We start from the raw sequence: 18,012 nt of genomic DNA, 5'->3' as shown, positions 1-18,012 counted from the left end.
TCACTTCTTTTCAATGCTTCAACATGGAAAGAAAAGAGAATTTTTATTTTTCTGCACAAGCATTAAAAAAAAATCTTCAGCTATCACAATGAGTGGTAAAGCCTGCCCAGTCCCTTAGTACTCCTTAATTACTTTTCTATAATGAACTGCAAAATATAATTGCTCTCCTGACACTGACTTCCATTGCAATTGATATATTGATAAGTTGGAACACAGCAAGTTGGTGTCACTCCTGTCATCACAAAATCCAAAAGGCAAATGAGAGAAAGCATACCTCTGTTTCTTTTCAGTTTGAAGGGGTTTCCTCATTTCAAAAAGAAAAAAGAAAAAATTATCTTAAGATATTAAATCATACAACCCCTTCCCTTTCCTCCTCATGCCTCTTCAGCCAACATCCCATCAATGTAGTCAGACAGAAAAATCCTTCCAATCCCAGGCTTTCTAATGTGCCTTATGTCCTGTCTCCTCCTCTTCTATATTTAATCCATCCATTTGTCTTCTCTATACATTCAAACCTTCAGCTCTGGCAACGTGCCCTTACTCTAAAAGCTAGTCATCGAAACGGCCTCCATATATGCTTATATCTCACAGAAAGGTAAAATCACTCCACTTCACCCACTGCAAGTCCAAATATAGTGGGTTGACAACATTTATGCTTCTTCACCTTTATCTCAGTCTCAAATTCATAGCAATTCTCTTTATTTCAGCCTAGATACAGACATTTCCTGGAAATGATTTTCTCTAGATCAAACTCAATGGTCAATAGTCTGTTGTTGTTGTTTTCCAGTAGTGGGGCTTGAACTCAGGGCCTGGGCACTGTCCCTGGACTTCTTTTGCTCAAGGCTAGCACTCTACCACTTGAGCCACAGTGCCACTTCTGGATTTTTCTGTTTATGTGGTACTGAGTAATCCAGCCCAGGGCTTCATGCGTACTAGGCAAGCACTCTACCACTAAGCCACATTCCCAGCCCAATTGTCTGTTTTTAATCAATAAACTTAACAGACTTTCTTAAAGAATTTTTATCATATTCATTTTCTTTCTTCTAAAAATGCCATCCAACTCACCTCCTATTCTTTTTGTTATTTTCTAATCTCTTTTTCTGAGCTCCTGTCCTCATAGCTTAAACGCTCCCATGTCTCCAGAAGACATTCTTCATCCAATTCTTGTACAAAATTTTCATCATAGATGTTTAAGTTACCACCCCCAATTTAATCCTCTTTTCTGATTCAAGATTTTACCATTTGCTCAAATCACATAAATCTGAATTCTCAGTAGCACCTTCAATTTCTCCATTGCCAACAATCTCTTCTATTCAATACAATACAAAATGTTCTGTCCTTAAAGTCAGAGAGATCTGGATCTGAATTCTAGTCCTCCTGTCAAGGAGTTAAATCACTTCAGAAAGAAGATCAAGCATGTGTGCAATTACAATTTATGCTAATAAATGGGTTTTTAGGAAATGAACAGGAAGTCCAGGAAAAATTACTCTTAAGTATGCCTGAGAGGAAAAATGTCAAGACAAATTTACTATGAGAAGGTAGAGCTTGGGTTGAAATATAGACTTCCAAAAAATTAGACAACTAGAGAAAAGAATGAGAAAGTTGAGCAGAGCTGACTTCAGGATGCCAGAATGAGGAAGGAGGAGACCAAATGCATTGGCAGAGGCCATGAAGGAAAGAGCCTAGCTATGCCAAGAATTGAAGCTATTATTGTGGTTGAAAGAGCAATGACTAAAGATTTCTGAACAGAAGGAGGTGTGCCCAAAATATCCTCATGGGAGCACATGGTTTGAATTGGAGGGAATAAAAACTGCAGAGAATTTACTCAAGAAGCTGAACTTGATCTGCCTGTAATATTGGCTTATTTAATAATCCATCTGGAAGTAGGAATGGGATCTTACTGGCCATAATTCTATTAAATATGGAAGATTTAGGGATTGCAATACTTGGAATAATAGCATTTTCTATTTCTGTCATGTTACTGCTTAGAAAAAAAGCTGCAGAAAATAAATATAGAAAGGAGTAGGAAAGAAATAAAAACAATGAGAGGAAAAAGTGAACAAAGATTATATTGGACATACATGAGCTAAAGCAATAAAGAAAAAAGATCAAATGAAAGAAAATATGGGAGCATAAATTATAAATGGCTGAAAAAAATGATTACACTTCCTCCAATTTTTGGAAAAAATTACAGCCTTAATATCATTCATGAGTTCAGTTCAGTGGTCCTCCTGGGCCTATGTTTTACTGACTCTGAAACTATAAATATGCTTTCATTCCACATGATCAGACAATAAATACACAGGCCTGGCAATGATAATGATTTATCCCTGGAGTTAGTTGTGATTTCTTTGATCATGACACAATTCCTTATTTAACTGTCAGTTAAAGGTTTTTACAGAAAAATGGCCATTGTGGAAGCAATTTTTTTCCCTACTTACTGAAAATATATGCAAATTACTACTGAGAATAGAGCCTTTATAGGAAAAGCAAAAGTAAGTTCCATATGAAGTATTCATGTGTTAGTCTTACCACACTTAACTTTTATTCTTTATTCCACTACTTTAGCCTTGACACCATCAGACTTAATATATTCAGCTTTTGTTTTCAATTACCTATTATGTCCTGCAATGGGCTTATTGTACACACTGTGAAAACTATTGTGATATCTCAAAGGCATAAGACAATTTTCTTCTCACCAGGATATTTTGAACAAATTATTCCAAGTTTTAACATGAATAAACCTCTGAATTTTAGATCCTCAGATATAAAGTAGTGCAGTTCAGTTATAATTTCAATTATAATTATCATTGTATGTCAATGAATTGAGATAAAATTCTGTCTTTGTATGATTTTATTTTCTTTCTCTTCCCTTCTCTCATTGGCCCAAAGCCTAGGGAGCACTTTGAAGTGTAACTATTTTGTAGGATACTTAAAGTAGTTCTACCATTTGAAAAGATATGTGGTAGTATCCCGTCTCTGTTAGCATTACAAAGCTTTGCCTCAGCTTGCAATAATTAAGGGCTGTTACAGTTGATTAGCCCTAGTATGGCTCATTGAGCTTACCTTTTTGAAATTTTGTACTAAGTCCAAGATTTAAGTGTTTCTTAGTCATAGAGTGCATTTCAAAGATTAATTTGGAAATTTTTCAGAGTTGCTTGCTGGTTTTCCCCATCCTTATGAACAAGTTCATACCTTTTCATGGCAAGGTTAGTGGAGAGTCTTAACGGTTCAAGCTCAGAAGGAGCACTCATTTGCTTCTCACTTTTTCTGTTGTCATTCAACCACTTCCAGGTGTTACCAAGAAAGGAACATCTCTTTTTTTTATTTTTTATTTTTTGGTCAGTCATGGGGCTTGAACTCTGGGCCCGGGCACTGTCCCTCAGCTCTTCAGCTCAAGGCAAACACTCTACCACTTGAGCCACAGTACCACTTCCAGTTTTCTAGTGGTTTATTGGAGATAAGAATCTCATGGACTTTCCTGCCTGGGCTGGCTGTGAACCGTGATCCTCAGATCTCAGCCTCCTGAGTAGCTAGGATTACAGGTGTGAGCCACCAGCGCCCGGCTAGGAACATCTTTATAAAGTATTTTGAGACTGAGCTCAACTGTTAAGTGCAGTAGCCATACATTTAAAGAATGTCTATACTAAAAGACTAGTTATAGAAAACTTGACCTCTAGAAGTCTGTCAATGAAAGAGAGGTTTTATATATATATATGTGTGTGTGTGTGTGTGTGTGTGTGTGTGTGTGTATATTTCTGGCTTCAGGATAAAGACTAAATAATGCTCAGGATGCTGTATCTTCACTTCAAATGAGATTTTTAGAGTAGAGGCTGTATCCCATGAAATGTCATATAAATTGCACCAAGAATGCAAGAGAAAAAATAAAACACTAAAATACTGCTGAAACTGTGTCAATAATAAAGCATACTAGCCTAAGTACCAGTGGCTCATGGCTGTAATCCTAGATACTTAGGAGACTGAGAGCCAGAGGACTGAGTTTCATGGCCAGCACAGGCAGAAAAGTCCACAAGATTCCATTTCCAAAATAACCAACAAAATGTCGGACTAGAGATGTGGATCAAGGGGCAAAACACTAACCCCGCAAATATGCCCATCGAGCACAAGGCCCTGAGTTTAGACCGCAGAACTTGGAAATCAATAAAACATCAGAAAAGATGGTGCACTTCCTTCCCAAACATATAAAGACAGAAGTTCTTCCCAAAATAGACTATATGAAGTTGAAGGTTCCTTCTATCTTAAAGATCTAGGACACGACACGCACATAAGGGTAAACTTAACTAAAGCCTGAGTAACTTTCTGTAGTTATTAACTCTGAGCAGAGTTACAATAGAACTTACTATGTGAGTCTTCAAAAACACTCTGTGTCTACTAGATCAGAAATTATATATTGCCTTAGGCTCATGGTATAATCTTTGCAAAGACCAATTGCCTAACAACTTTAATATAAAATTTTCTGAAAACAAAATGTTTCGGCAGTCTAAAGGATCTATGCTGCAAAATATTGAGTTCTTGCATAGACAGAAATTATCGAGGGCAAAATATGAAAGAAAGAAGAAAATGTTGTCAAGATTAGGAACTAAAAATTCAGTATGATTGTGTATATATAGATCCACATAAAGATTTATAGTCAGGTCTTATAAATAATCATATATAACAGGACTTTTTCAGCACAGTGCTAAAGGGAAAAATTGTTTCATATTTGATCTTTGCATTTAGAAAAATAAGTTACCTATGTCATAGAACTAAAAAAATAAATGAAAAGTGCACTTAACAGTCAATGGTAATATCAAATTCAAGGAAAAGTTATTATTTATCTATGAGATAAATGTGACTATAGAATTAGAACCATATGATAATTTCGGAATCATAACACCTGGTTTGCTGTCTGCTATTAGCAGTGGGCTTTCTTTTCTATTTCTTTTTTTTTAACATTCTTTTTTGTGTGTGAAAATACTGACAGAGGGGTTACAATTACATGGGCAAGATAATGAGTACATTTCTTTCTTTTTTTGGGGGGGGGTCCAGTCATGGGGCCTGAACTCTGGGCCTGGGCACTGTCCCTCAGCTCTTCAGCTCAAGGCTAGCGCTCTACCACTTGAGCCACAGCACCACTTCTGGCTTTTTTCTTTTTGCTTATGTGGTGCTGAGGAATCGAACCCAGGACCTCAGGCCTATAAGGCAAGTGCTCTACCACTGAGCCAACTTCCCAGCCCTAATGAGTACATTTCTTATCAAGCATTGTAGCCTCCTCCTTTGTTTCCCCTTCCCAGCCTCCCCCTGCCCCCCCCCCATTCCCCCTCTCGCCCCCCTTGCACCCCCCTCTCCCGCACCAAAGTTGTAAAGTTCGTTTTTCGACATAACGACTTGTACATCTCATTGTTGCAATGAGTCCACCTGTATCCCTAGCTAAATGATTTGTTTTTCCCCTTCCCCTCCACAAATTATACCATCAAATACAGTGAAAGCAGGGGTTATACTGTGGGGGAGGGACATACAAAGCAACAAAGAAATAATCTTATAAATGTTTTAGAAACAATCTCATGAAAGAAAAAACCATTTGAATACATATCTTAGGGTTCATTTCCCTGACATCACTTTATCTGACCTTTTCTGCTTGACTCAGACATATACTAGATATTGCAAATAAGGGAAACCATGGGACCTATGTTTCTTTGGGCTTGGCTTACTTCACTTAATATAATTTTTTCCAAGCCTTTCCATTTCCTAACAAATGGGGCAATGTCATTCTTTTCTATTTCTAGTAATCAAGGGCATTTAAAAGTATACCCCTAGTGGCGCAATGAAATTGCAAAGTACATAGTGAACCACAGCACATACTATCTGGTCAACTGGCTTCCAAGTGGGCTAGCTGATGAATGGCTGGCAGAAAGATATTCTTTCCTACCAGGCTTGGTCTTGAGAGAGGGTGGTGGACCTCCAGGAGCATTTGCATTAATTACATTGCTTCTTCCTCCCTCCAGGCTTTACCACCAGACCAACCCCAATTAAACTGTTGTAGTTGCTGGGCTCTGCCTATCACTTCTTTTCTCTCTTCCTCTCTCCTTTTATACTAGTATTAAAGACTTCTTCTTCTTCCCTCATATACATAGGTACATAAGTCACTGTCACAAACCTAGCAAAGTGTTGTTTGTATGTCTGTCTGACATAAATTGCCTACCTTATTAGGATTGAAGGGAAATCGGGAAAATTGGATTTACAATTTTATGTAAAGAAAGTGTCCAAATGTTGTTTGAAAATTGCAGTTCATGAAGGTGAACAAGTTGCCTATTATTCAAATATTCTTTCATAATTACTAGTCGTCCCTAGGATTCTAATAAATATAAACAAGAAAGAGTTGACTTTTGTATATAGAAATATTCTAATGCTATTAAGAACATATTCTTTAAACATCAAATAATCATCAGATAAAATGGACTGACATCACTGGATGAATTTGGTGACAAAGGATAAGGGTGAAACCAATGCAACAGTGATATACACAAGCCAGTATATTGGAAACGATCTGTACAACTTGGTGGAGAGTGGTAGGGAGGGAAAGCAGGAGAAAAATGAGGGAAGGCGTAACAAGTTTGACAAGAAATGTACTTATTATCTTACTTATGTAACTGTAACCCCTCTCTACATTACCTTGACAATAAAAATATATTTTAAAAAATTAAAAAAGAAAAGAAAATGGTGACAGGACAAGCATTGGTGGCTCACGCCTGTAATCCTAGCTACTCAGGAGGCTGAGAGCTGAGGATCGCGGTTCAAAGCCAGCCCGGGTAGGAAAGTCCGTGAAACTCTTATCTCCAATAAACCACCAGAAGACCAGAAGTGGTGCTGTGGCTCAAGTGGTTGAGCACTAGCCTTGAGATGAAGAGCTCTGGGACAGCACCCATGCCCAGAGTTCAAGCCCCACTACAAAAAAAAAAAAAAAAAGATTCTATTTGGGATGAGAAAAAATGATGGAAGGAATGAAGATGAATGAAGATGCTTTGTGGTCATAAATCGACATGTTGAATTAAAACTCATGAGTGTGTATGTAAGTGTTTCTATTTGGCAAGGATTCAGGCACAGTAAAAGAGAAATCAACCCTCAGGTTTGGTTGTGTAGGAGTAAAGCTTTCTCTGATACTTGCCCATGTTTTTCAGTAAATGTTGGGTAAGCATCTAATATGTCAGGCAACATATTTGGCCCTGGTGACAGCAAGATAAATTAGCTTTGGCCTCTGACCATAAGGGACATGTAATTACTTCCCAAATAAAGAAGAATATGAAGAATATTTAGATATTTTTAATAAAAGCTTGAGTCAACCCTTGGCCATGATTACAAAAGTACCTTTGCCTGAAGAATTGCAGCTACAACTGCTTCAAGAGATAAAGCCTATGATAGATTCAGGTAATTGATAACTGTGCCTCTTTGATATTCTTGTAGACTTCACAGTGATGAGGTGTATCACTTCAGGCCTGATAAATTTCTGGTGTTAAACGTCTTTCTTTGAGATAGAGAAACCACTGTCTCATAAACCACTGAAAGCACATTACTTCTTGTTCACTGTGAAAGCACTTAGTTTTCTTGATTGTACAGATTACTCTGAAATGAGCCATTCCTCAACTTCAAATAAGAAATGATAAATGACCAATAACCAAAAACTCTGCCAATGATTTGCTTTCAAATCAGAAGCTGATATATGACTGATCTGAGTTTCCTCATCATATTAATGATTGTCACATTACCAATGATATAATTAACATTGTTATGCTAATTATAATTAACAACATATATCATTAGACATTTTTAAATCTTAGTCTTCTTTAGATTCATTTCCTTCTGGTCTCTTAAAGTTCACATCAACTTCTCATGAATCAAATACTTCCTCACTGTCATATCAGGAAATTTTACTTAAATAGAAAATTATATTAATTGCATTGGATCAGATCAGGCATCACATTCTCCCATTAATATATTCTCCTTTGACTTTTCTGACAGTGATGATCTCAATGAATCCTTTCCATACATAATAATAGGCCTTCTTCAGTGGAGGTCAGAATGTCTCTGGGATCTACCTGACTGACAGATGAAACTTTGGCATGTGCTTAAAAGGAAATAGACACTTTAATTAGCACAGTTATTCATGAGTGCCTTGGACACTGTGCCCCAAAGTTGATAACTATAATAAATGTTGACAAGAGATTCCTGCTTTTTGACTAAAGATACTCTGTGAGCCATTGCATTTCCTCTTTAAGGTAGGAAAAACATTTAAAAGCCAACAGTCTCAAATTATAGATTTTAAGCTTTCATTATCTTTTTAAGTTTTCATTTTCCACACAGTGCTCAAGAGCTATTCAATCATTAAACTGTAGCCAAGGATAGTTTTTGGTTTCTGTTTGTCTGTTTTTTATAAATGGTGCTGAGACCACTGGAGATCCACTTGCAAAAAATAAGAGAAAAACAGTAGATAATCTATTCCTCATACTAAAAAAAAACTAACTTCCCCAACAGACAACAGGCCAAAATATAGTATATCAAACTATGAATTTCCATAAGAAAGCATGTTGATACTTTGGGCAAAGCTTTCTTACACACCATATGAAAACAATGATGCATGAAGAAAGAAATTGATAAATTGGACTTAACATTAAAACTTTTAAAAATGTTAATGTTTTAAAAATTATTGTTTTGAAAGTGGAAATGCAGGCCACAGTCCAGATAAAATCTTTTCAAAACATCTCTTCAAAGGCTTTGTATAAAAATACGAGAACAAGGGGGTGACACTGATCAAGATGCATTATATTCACAAACTCCATTGTACAACTATTTAAACATAATAAAAGTTAAAGCAAAATATATGTAATGATTCTTTCAATTCAAAATAGCATGATTAAATCCCTAATGTAAATAAGAGTACATTATTTCAATAGATATTTCAGCAAATAATATAATACCTATGAATGGTACAAAACAAGAAAAAATGTTCAACATATCAGTAATTAATTAATAGAAATATAAATTGAACCCCAATCATATATAATTCTTTTTTTCATTTTGGAGACTTTTTTTATTTTTTTATTGTGAAAATACCGTACAGAGGAGTTACCATTACATGGGCAAGGTAATGAGTTATATATAATTCTACTTGGACTAAATGGCTAAAATTAAAAGGATTGATTCTAAGAAGTTTTAGTAAGAATGTGGAACACAATGATTGCATGCACTTCCAGTGTGTATATACAATTGTATAACACTTCAGATGATAGTTGAACTGTTTTATAAAGATGAAACTTGTGCTGGGCGTCAGTGGCTCACACCTGTAATCCTAGCTACTCAGGAGGCTGAGATCTGAGGATCGTGATTCAAAGTCAGCCCAGGCAGGAAAGTCCATAAGCCTCTTATCTCCAATAAACCTCTCAGAAAACTGGAAGTGGCACTGTAGCTCAAGTGGTAGCTAAAGCGCTGAGGGACAGTGTCCAGGCCCAGAGTCCAAGCCCCATGACCAGCAACAACAACAACAACAAAAAAGATGAAACTTGTATATGTCTATATGTAGTCTTGTATAAAATGTTCATAGACTAAGTTGTCCATATGTAGTCTTGTATAAAATGTTCATAGACTGATTTGTAATGCTCAAAACAGTAGAAATAAATGTCTATCAACAAGTGACTAGATTTTTTAAAACTACTAATATGTTCATATAATAGGTTACAACTCAGCATATAAGAAATTATCTTATAAATTACTGACAACTAGTTTATCATTACAATGTGGACAAATCTCAAAATAATTCTATTGATTGAAGGATGGAAATAAAATAAATATACTCTGTAATTTGGTTTATGTGAAATTCTGGAACACTAATACATAGTGACTGAAAGCAGATCAGTAGCTGCCTGGGTTGGATATCAGGGGTGAGGCAGGAAGCTTAAATAGGAGAGATAATAAAGGGAAATGAGGAAATTTTGATGGAAATGAATATGGTCTCTATCTTTATTAAGGAAATGCTTTATTAAGATACACATATGCCCAATTTTATCAGGTTATATGCACAGTTAAAATGTACAGTTGGTAATTATACTATTTGAAAGAAATCAACTTCAACTTTTGCTAATTGTACAACTGAGAGAGAATACTTAACCCCTCTGAAATTAATCTTACTTGCATATGGCATTAGTCATAGTGCCCTGTGCAACTTCAAAGTTACTATAAGTTTGCTGTGAAATGATTTTGATATGTTTTGAAAATTGTAGACAGCCATAAGTATAAAATATTTTGTTGGCATTACCATTATTATTTATTTCAAAAGCTCTGGATGATCAATTTACAGATTGGTGATTGTTGGTGGGAAAGAAGCATGCAGGGAAATATGGTAGATCTGAGAAACCAAGAATGACAATTGCTTTACTCAAATTCTGAAAGAAAGCCACCTCTGACTCAAACCAGTGACTTTCTTTCTGTGATCACCCACATGAATCCTGGGAAACTTAGTTCATTCAGATTCAAATCTATGCCACACTGCCTTTTATCTTTTCCAAAAGCAGAACCTATCTCAAGACATCTGTACATTCTTTCAGAAGATCCACTTTTAATAGGTTCCTCTGGTTTCTGATTCCTGACAGGTAGAAGTAATATTTTTGTTTAGAAAAGACACTGCAGATATAGTCCTGTCTCCATTATCCATTAAATACAGAGATATGTATGTCATGAGTTTGGCAGGACTTTCTTATGGAAGAATTGAAGGTTAATAAAAGAGATTACACTGAAGATCATAAAGCCTTAAAATTTTCTTGGCTTTATACTTCCTCCTTGCTCTGTAATTCTGTCGGTTTCTAAAACATGTTAGGCAGAACAACTCAGCTCTTCCTTTAGAAACCTTGAGCCTTATGTCCAGACCACTAAGTTCATTGATAGGGGAATTTCCCACTATTTAAATTCTGGTGCCAAATGTTAAGATAACATTACTTTGAGATTCCAGTTACCAATGCAAGATGTGAAGTCACTTCAGAGTTAAATTCAAGACCGGCTTTCAGCCAAAGAGAAACATATGAGGTCCTTTTCCCCTCTACCTAACAAATACAGACACTTTCCTTTCTCTAGGTATAGTTCCACCTTCCTCCATTTCCTTGTCACATTATTTTTCTCCTTTTCTCAGAAAATGTTCAATTATGACTGGTCCCAGAGAAGGAAAGTGAATAATTATCTAAGGCTTAACAGACCTCATTTATATGTTTAAAGGAAAGTTGTGTAGAATTGACTGCAGAGTAGTACTTTCAGGACAAGGTGTTACTCTTTCATGGGATTCAAGTGTATACACACACACACACACACACACACACACACACACACACACACACTGAAGATGGGTACAAACTGCTATATATAATGCCAATAATCCTAGCTATTTACAAAGCTGAGACTAAGGCTCATGGTTCAAAGCCAGCCTGGGCAGAAAAGTCCATTAGACTCTTATCTCCAATTATGCTGAAAGTGGAACTGTGGCTCAAGTGCTATCCTTGAACAAAGATGCTCAGAGACAGTGCTAAGGCTGTGAGTTCAAGCCCCATGACCAGCAAAATAGTTTTGAAAACATCAATTCATATAAGCCAAGTCTATTCAGGCTTACATCAAATATATGATCAGGGACTGGGGATGTTTCCCTTGAGAAGCACATTTAAATTATGACTCATGATTTAGAAACAAACAAAACCCTAAACTAACATTTTCACTTATGTGCTAGCAGCTAAAGAATGACAGGCTGAATGAAGTTTGTAATTATTAAGAGATAAGCCAGACACCGGTGGCTTACATCTGCAATTGTAGCTACTCAGGAGAATGAGATCTGAGGATCATGTTTTGAAGCCAACCAGGACAGGAAACTCCCTGTGTGACTCTTCTTTTTTTTAATTGTGAAAATACTGTAGAGGGGTTACAATTACATGAGCAAGGTAATGAGTACATTTCTTATCAAGCATTGTTGCCTCCTCCTTTGTTTCCCCTTTCCATCCCTTCCCTTCACCCATGCCCCTCCTTCAGCGCCAAAGTTGTAAAGTTCGTTTTTCTACATAATGTCTTGTACATCTCATTGTTGCAATGGGTCCACCTGTATCCCTATTTAAACAATTTGTTTTTTCCCTTCCCCTCCACAAATTATACCAACATCAAATACAGTGAAAACAGGGGTTATATCGTGGGGGAGGGACATACAAAGCAACAAAGAAATCATCTTATAAATATGTGAGAAACAATAGCAAGAAAGAAAAACCATTTGAGTCCTTATCTTGGGGTTCATTTCACCTAACATCAACTTATCTGACCATTTTTGCTTGTCTCAGACCAGCTCCTCTGGGACACAGCAAAGGCAGTACTCAGAGGCAAGTTTATAGCTCTGAGTTCCTACATCAACAAATTGGAGAAATCTGAACCTCCCTGTGTGATTCTTATCTCCAATTAACAATTCAAAAACCAGAAGTGGCAACTGTGACTCAAGTGTTAGAGTGCTAGCCTTGATCACAAAGAGTCTCAGGGACAGTACCCAGGCCCTGAGTTCAAGCACCACAACTGACAGAAGAAGAAAAAAAAAAAAGAGATGTGTGCTTTCATACTTAAGACTGAAGTTTCAGAGCTGGAATTAATCATGATCTATAGTCTGAAATGCAGCATTTATAGCGGGTTTGGTCTCCTGTTGTTACTTTAAATGCACTTTTCATTTCTCAGTATAAATGAGCTTTATGAAGATTTTACAATCTCTGTTTTCCAAGTAATGAAGCAAAGAAATGAAGCAAAGATTTCATAGTGGCAGAATGAGATCACAAAAGCACACCACGCTGCAGACCCTCACTTACAACTCTCCAAAGTCATTTGTTCTTTTGAAACTTTAAAAATATCCCTCCCATTTATATTGCATATATAAATTCCACACATTTCTTCATCTATCAGTTTCAGATTGTATGCGACAAGCAAACCCATGCAAAACCAGTGGTAGCTATACCTATAATCAACTTTGCTATCTGTTCCAAAGTAAGTCCTCAATAACTAGAAAGAGGTTTACTTTATATCAGTTATCAGAAATTGGTCTTTTGGCTGGGCCCATTCTTGAATCATTCACCATTGCTTTAAGGTACAGCCTATATCACTTTAGGTGGAGTACCAGACTTTTGCTTCATTGAAATTCACACGTACACTCTATCCCTTTCCAATACTGACTTACCTAACATCATTCATACTTTATTGTCATCTGGCTTACAGCTGGGGTAAACCAATGAGGATACTGGTGAGAGGCTGGAGAGTTGATGAAAGGGGAAGCCAAGGAGTTCTTTCCTTGCCCTTGTCTTTGGGGAAGATGCAATCCATAGACATAGCTCCGCCTCATCTGTAGAAACATGGAGGGGTGGCGTCTTCCTAAATGTCTCAGCCCTCATCATGGCTGCCTACTATTAATTTGCTTATTCACATTTTCTTTACAATGTCCCAATGTAACCTTAAAAATGTGAAAATACTTTCACATGTCTCACCACACAACATTCTCCCACAGGCTCAGTTCCATCTCTGTTTCTGTTGGACAAGGATCTTTCATTGATCATATCCATTTATAGATATAATGTACCTTGATCAGAGTTAGCATGCCCAGTATCTCCCTCCTCTTCTTTTGCAAACCAATCTTATTGAGTTTTCTTGTTTCATTTTCATGTACATAAATACATTATTATGATTATATTCCTTCTCTGTCTCCATCTCTCTCCCACTAGCATCCAAACCCCAGTCAACTTCCTAGTGTTTTAACTTCCTAATGTTCTGGTTCACCATGTTTTAATCAGGTTGCTTTTGTATGTGTGTGTATGAGTTGACACATATGTATATTTATGCATATCATTTACATATGAAAGAAAACATATAACCCTTGCCTTCTGAGCCTAGCCTACTCTACTTAATATTTTCCAAGTCCTACAAATGGCCTAATGCCATTTTCCATGATGACTGAATAATACTCTAATAAATGTATGTAGCTCTTGATATATACATATGTGTATATGTATATATAGAGAGAGACAGATAGAAATCTCAATCCATCATTGGTTGTAGGGCATTGGGCTGTTTCTGTAACTTGGCTATTATGAATAATGCTTCAATGAACATGAAAGTATGGATGCCTTTATTATTTCCCAATTTACATTCCCTCAGATACGTGTTCATTCGTAGTATTATTCCATCACAGGGTAGTTCTATCTTCGCTATCTGTAGTGGTTGTACTAATTTATATTCCCAACAGTGGATAGGTGTTCTGTTTCCCTGCATCCTCACCGCATTTGTTGTTTTTTGTGTTGTTTGTGTTCCATCTCACCCCAGGGCATTCTGTGAATTTTTTTTAAATCACCTACACCTGGGATCCTAAAGTTTCTGGCTTAATAGATCTGGAGGAAAGCACAAACACTACCGTTAGTTTATTTAAGTTTCTGGTGGCGGGTGGCATCTGCCTTTAAGTTATGACTTTTGTATAAACTTCAGGTGATTCAGATGTGAAGCAGCAAGAAGACTTCTGCTGCGGAACCAGGAACCATTCTTTATATTCACAGCTGGAGGTAAATCTCTCCTGCTCTGAAACTTCCTCACATTTTATTTTTCTTACTGACTTTATTCGTTTTATGTGTGTCTGACTGAACAACTCACCTACCTCTCTAGGGACAAGATCTGTGCCACATCACCAACCACAGGGTCCAGCCTATCACAGGCAACAATAATCAGTTCATAAGAAGCTCTGTACAACGACAGTGAAATATGTGTAATAATGTCCTTCCTGTAAATGAAATAGATATACCCTCTCTAATAAGCAATAGTTTCATTAGACACAACTTTCAGCCAGTGTACCACCACCTCTGAGACCTCACCCAAGAAGGATAATTTAGGGCAAGAGCCTTGTTCTAGTCTGTACAAATTAAGACTCACTAAACAGTTGCCATATTTTTGTAGAATCTGCAGATCCAATAAGAACCAATCTGTGTCTATACGAACCAATTCTCATCAGTACGGATTTATCAGTCTAGATTTTCGAACACAAAAAACTGTTTACTTGATGCTCAGCTCCATGTTCAAGCCCTTTTCAAACTTCACGTCATACTCAAGACATTTCTGTGAGGGTTAGCTTTCTGTTCAGATAAGCAACTTAAAAAGGTGATGCACAATTTTTCAGGGTTCCAGCCCATGATCCCTTGTCCAGTGCATTTGGGTTTGAGGAGGAGGTGAATGATAGAGCAGAGCTCTTTGAATTGTGGCTGGGAAGGAGGAATTAAAAGAAGGAAGAGAATGAGATCATGAATCTATAATCCCCTTCAAGGGCACTGTGTCAATGATCTAAACCTCCCACTATTTCCCACCTCCCAAACATTCATTCCATCATCTCCTAAGAGTGCCAAGCTGGGACTGAACCTTTAACACATGGCCTTTGGGAAGCATTCCAGATCCAAACCACAGCAGGAAGGATGATCATTGCTGCAGTTACAAATGAGGAAATTGAAGAGATAAGAAATTTCCCACGAGTTTGCACAGCTGGTAATTAGCTGCACCATGATTCAAACCCCACTCTCTGATTCCAAACCCTAGAGCCTACCTTCCAAATCAGAGCAGCTTGCTGAACATTCAGGATTCATGGGAAATGCAAGTTTTTGTCAGAAAACGTGGGCATTTTGTCCAAAATGATCTAATATAATAAACCAAATTAATTATCTCTAGTACAAATCACTTCAGTAAGTAAAAACTGATAGTCAATATTTTCTTTTGCTGTTTCTTTTTTAAATTACACCTCTAGTATCTTTAAGTAGTTGTATAGAGAAGTTCCCATTCACTAAATCAGATTAGAAATACAATGCATCTTGATTGATGTCACCCCTTACATTAATCTCCGCCCCTCCATCCCTCCCAAACCACCTCCTACCCTCAATTTTTAGTTCGTAGGGTATATATTAAATTCTTAATAATTTTTGAAGTCAGAAAAAAACCCTCTAGAATCCAGTCTCCACAACTAAGTTTCTTTCTTTTCCCCAAATAAAATTGTAACAGAGCAAAATTGAGTCTGTTGGAATGGCTGAAAGATGGGAGCTTCAAGAATCTTTTATGAAAAGAATAATATCAGAACAGAGCTATCACTCTTAATAACAGAAAATCTATTTGGTATTAGTTTGCACCTATAAAAGTTCTAAAGGTTTCAAACTAAGGAAAGCTTACTGAACTTTCATTTAATCTATTTTTCAAATAAAAATAACTTAGATTCAGGTGGTAGCTGTACACTATTGAAGGAGCAAAAATCTTCTTTTACAGAAAAACCTTGTTACATGAGATTCATGAACTCCATTCTCTTTGGTAACCGCCAGCGTATTTAGATAATTGATCATGTGTGCTGCCCTTGGGTTCCCACTGACTGTCAATTAAGTTTGTTCTTAATGTCGCTGCATGGAAATGGCTACAAGCAAAGACAGATGACACTGCTGCTTTGGGGTGATACGATTTGAAAAACATCACGACAAATGCTTCTGGCAGCTCACAGCAGAATATTCAGATGTAAATTCCACTTTACATCAACAGTGCAATATTTATTTTTGACAACCCCGATGGATTACTTACTCCGGAGGTCCTTCTCAGAGATTAGGTTTAATAAAATGCTGGATTTTGCATTGAAATACTCATAATTGGGGATGGCAGTCATTATTCAATCAGTCCCTTGCCATCTCCTAGAATGTTTGGACTTTTTTGTTGCTTTTCTTGTTCTCTAGAAAAGAAACTGAGGATCACAAAAGCTCAATAGCTATGTACATATGACCCTATACACTGATGCTCATTGAAATGAACTCCAAGATATGGAAACAAGAGGTGGTGGTGTTATTGTTGTTAATGTACTGTGTGAAAATTTTTTATGTTTTCTTTTTTTCTTCCTTTAACTTATCTCCTGTTTTTAATTCTAGTACCCTGTGTCTTGTATATACGTTTATCTGATTTGGGGAAGTGTAACAAAATGGTGAGACAAAGGGTGAACCAATGCAACAGCGAAGCTCACAAGACAATGTGTTGGAAATGAATTTTACAACTTTGGGTGGGGAGGGAATGGTGGGTGGGGAAGTAGGAGAAAAACAAGGGAGGGGTAACACTGACAAGAAATGTACTCATTTGCCTTACTTATCTAAGTAACTCCTCTGTACATCACCTTTGCAATAAAATTAAATTTAAAAGATAAAATAAAAATTGTATATCCTGAAAAATTAACAATAGAGTTAAGGATACTTGGAGGAATCTATCCTTCATGAGTTTTGGGGTTGTTGCTTTATTAATGGGATATATCAGTCACAGCCAAGGAAACCAACTGAGGTGGATAGTAGCAACTCTATTGCCTCATGTAGTCAATCTATGGGAAGAAAGACCAGGGCATGGTCAGTGCAGGAGAAACTAGGAACTCAAGATCTGGATGTTCTACTTTTCCTGTCTTCTCATCCCTTCCCACCCCTCATATCATCTTTTACAGACGGCAAGTGACAGTTTGAGGTTTGTCAGCATTCATGCCCTTAGAGCTTTTAAGAGGAAAAACATGAATCTCTTTGAGCAGATTGAATTTGACAATTGTTTGCATAGGAATCGGATTGCCCAATTTGGGTTGGCCATCTCTTCCCCGTCACATAGACAAGTGCTGAATAATTATAATAGTCATTCCCCCACACACAACTCAGTGTGTACTATAACATCTACAGGGTCCATTTCTTTTGTCAGAAGAGGGAGAACTCTACACAGGTAAATTTAAGATGTATTAAATAGAGCAAAGATGATAGGGCAATTGAAAAAAATTACCAGTTTGCCATATTTTTGCTTATAATTCTGACAAATCAAATCAGATTTTTGTTTTTGGTACCATATTGAGTGGGGTTCAGTGATCTGAAAGTTCATCTTTCCCAATCTAAAATGAGAGTTTTTCTTTTAAAAGCTAAAAATAATACCGAACTGATCATCAATGTTGTC

Source organism: Dipodomys ordii, unplaced genomic scaffold (genome assembly GCF_000151885.1).
Source record: "Dipodomys ordii isolate 6190 unplaced genomic scaffold, Dord_2.0 Scaffold72, whole genome shotgun sequence".
Taxonomy (NCBI): Eukaryota; Metazoa; Chordata; class Mammalia; order Rodentia; family Heteromyidae; genus Dipodomys; species Dipodomys ordii.
The sequence above is the reverse complement of the archived record's forward strand: the minus strand, read 5'-3'. Positions refer to the sequence as shown.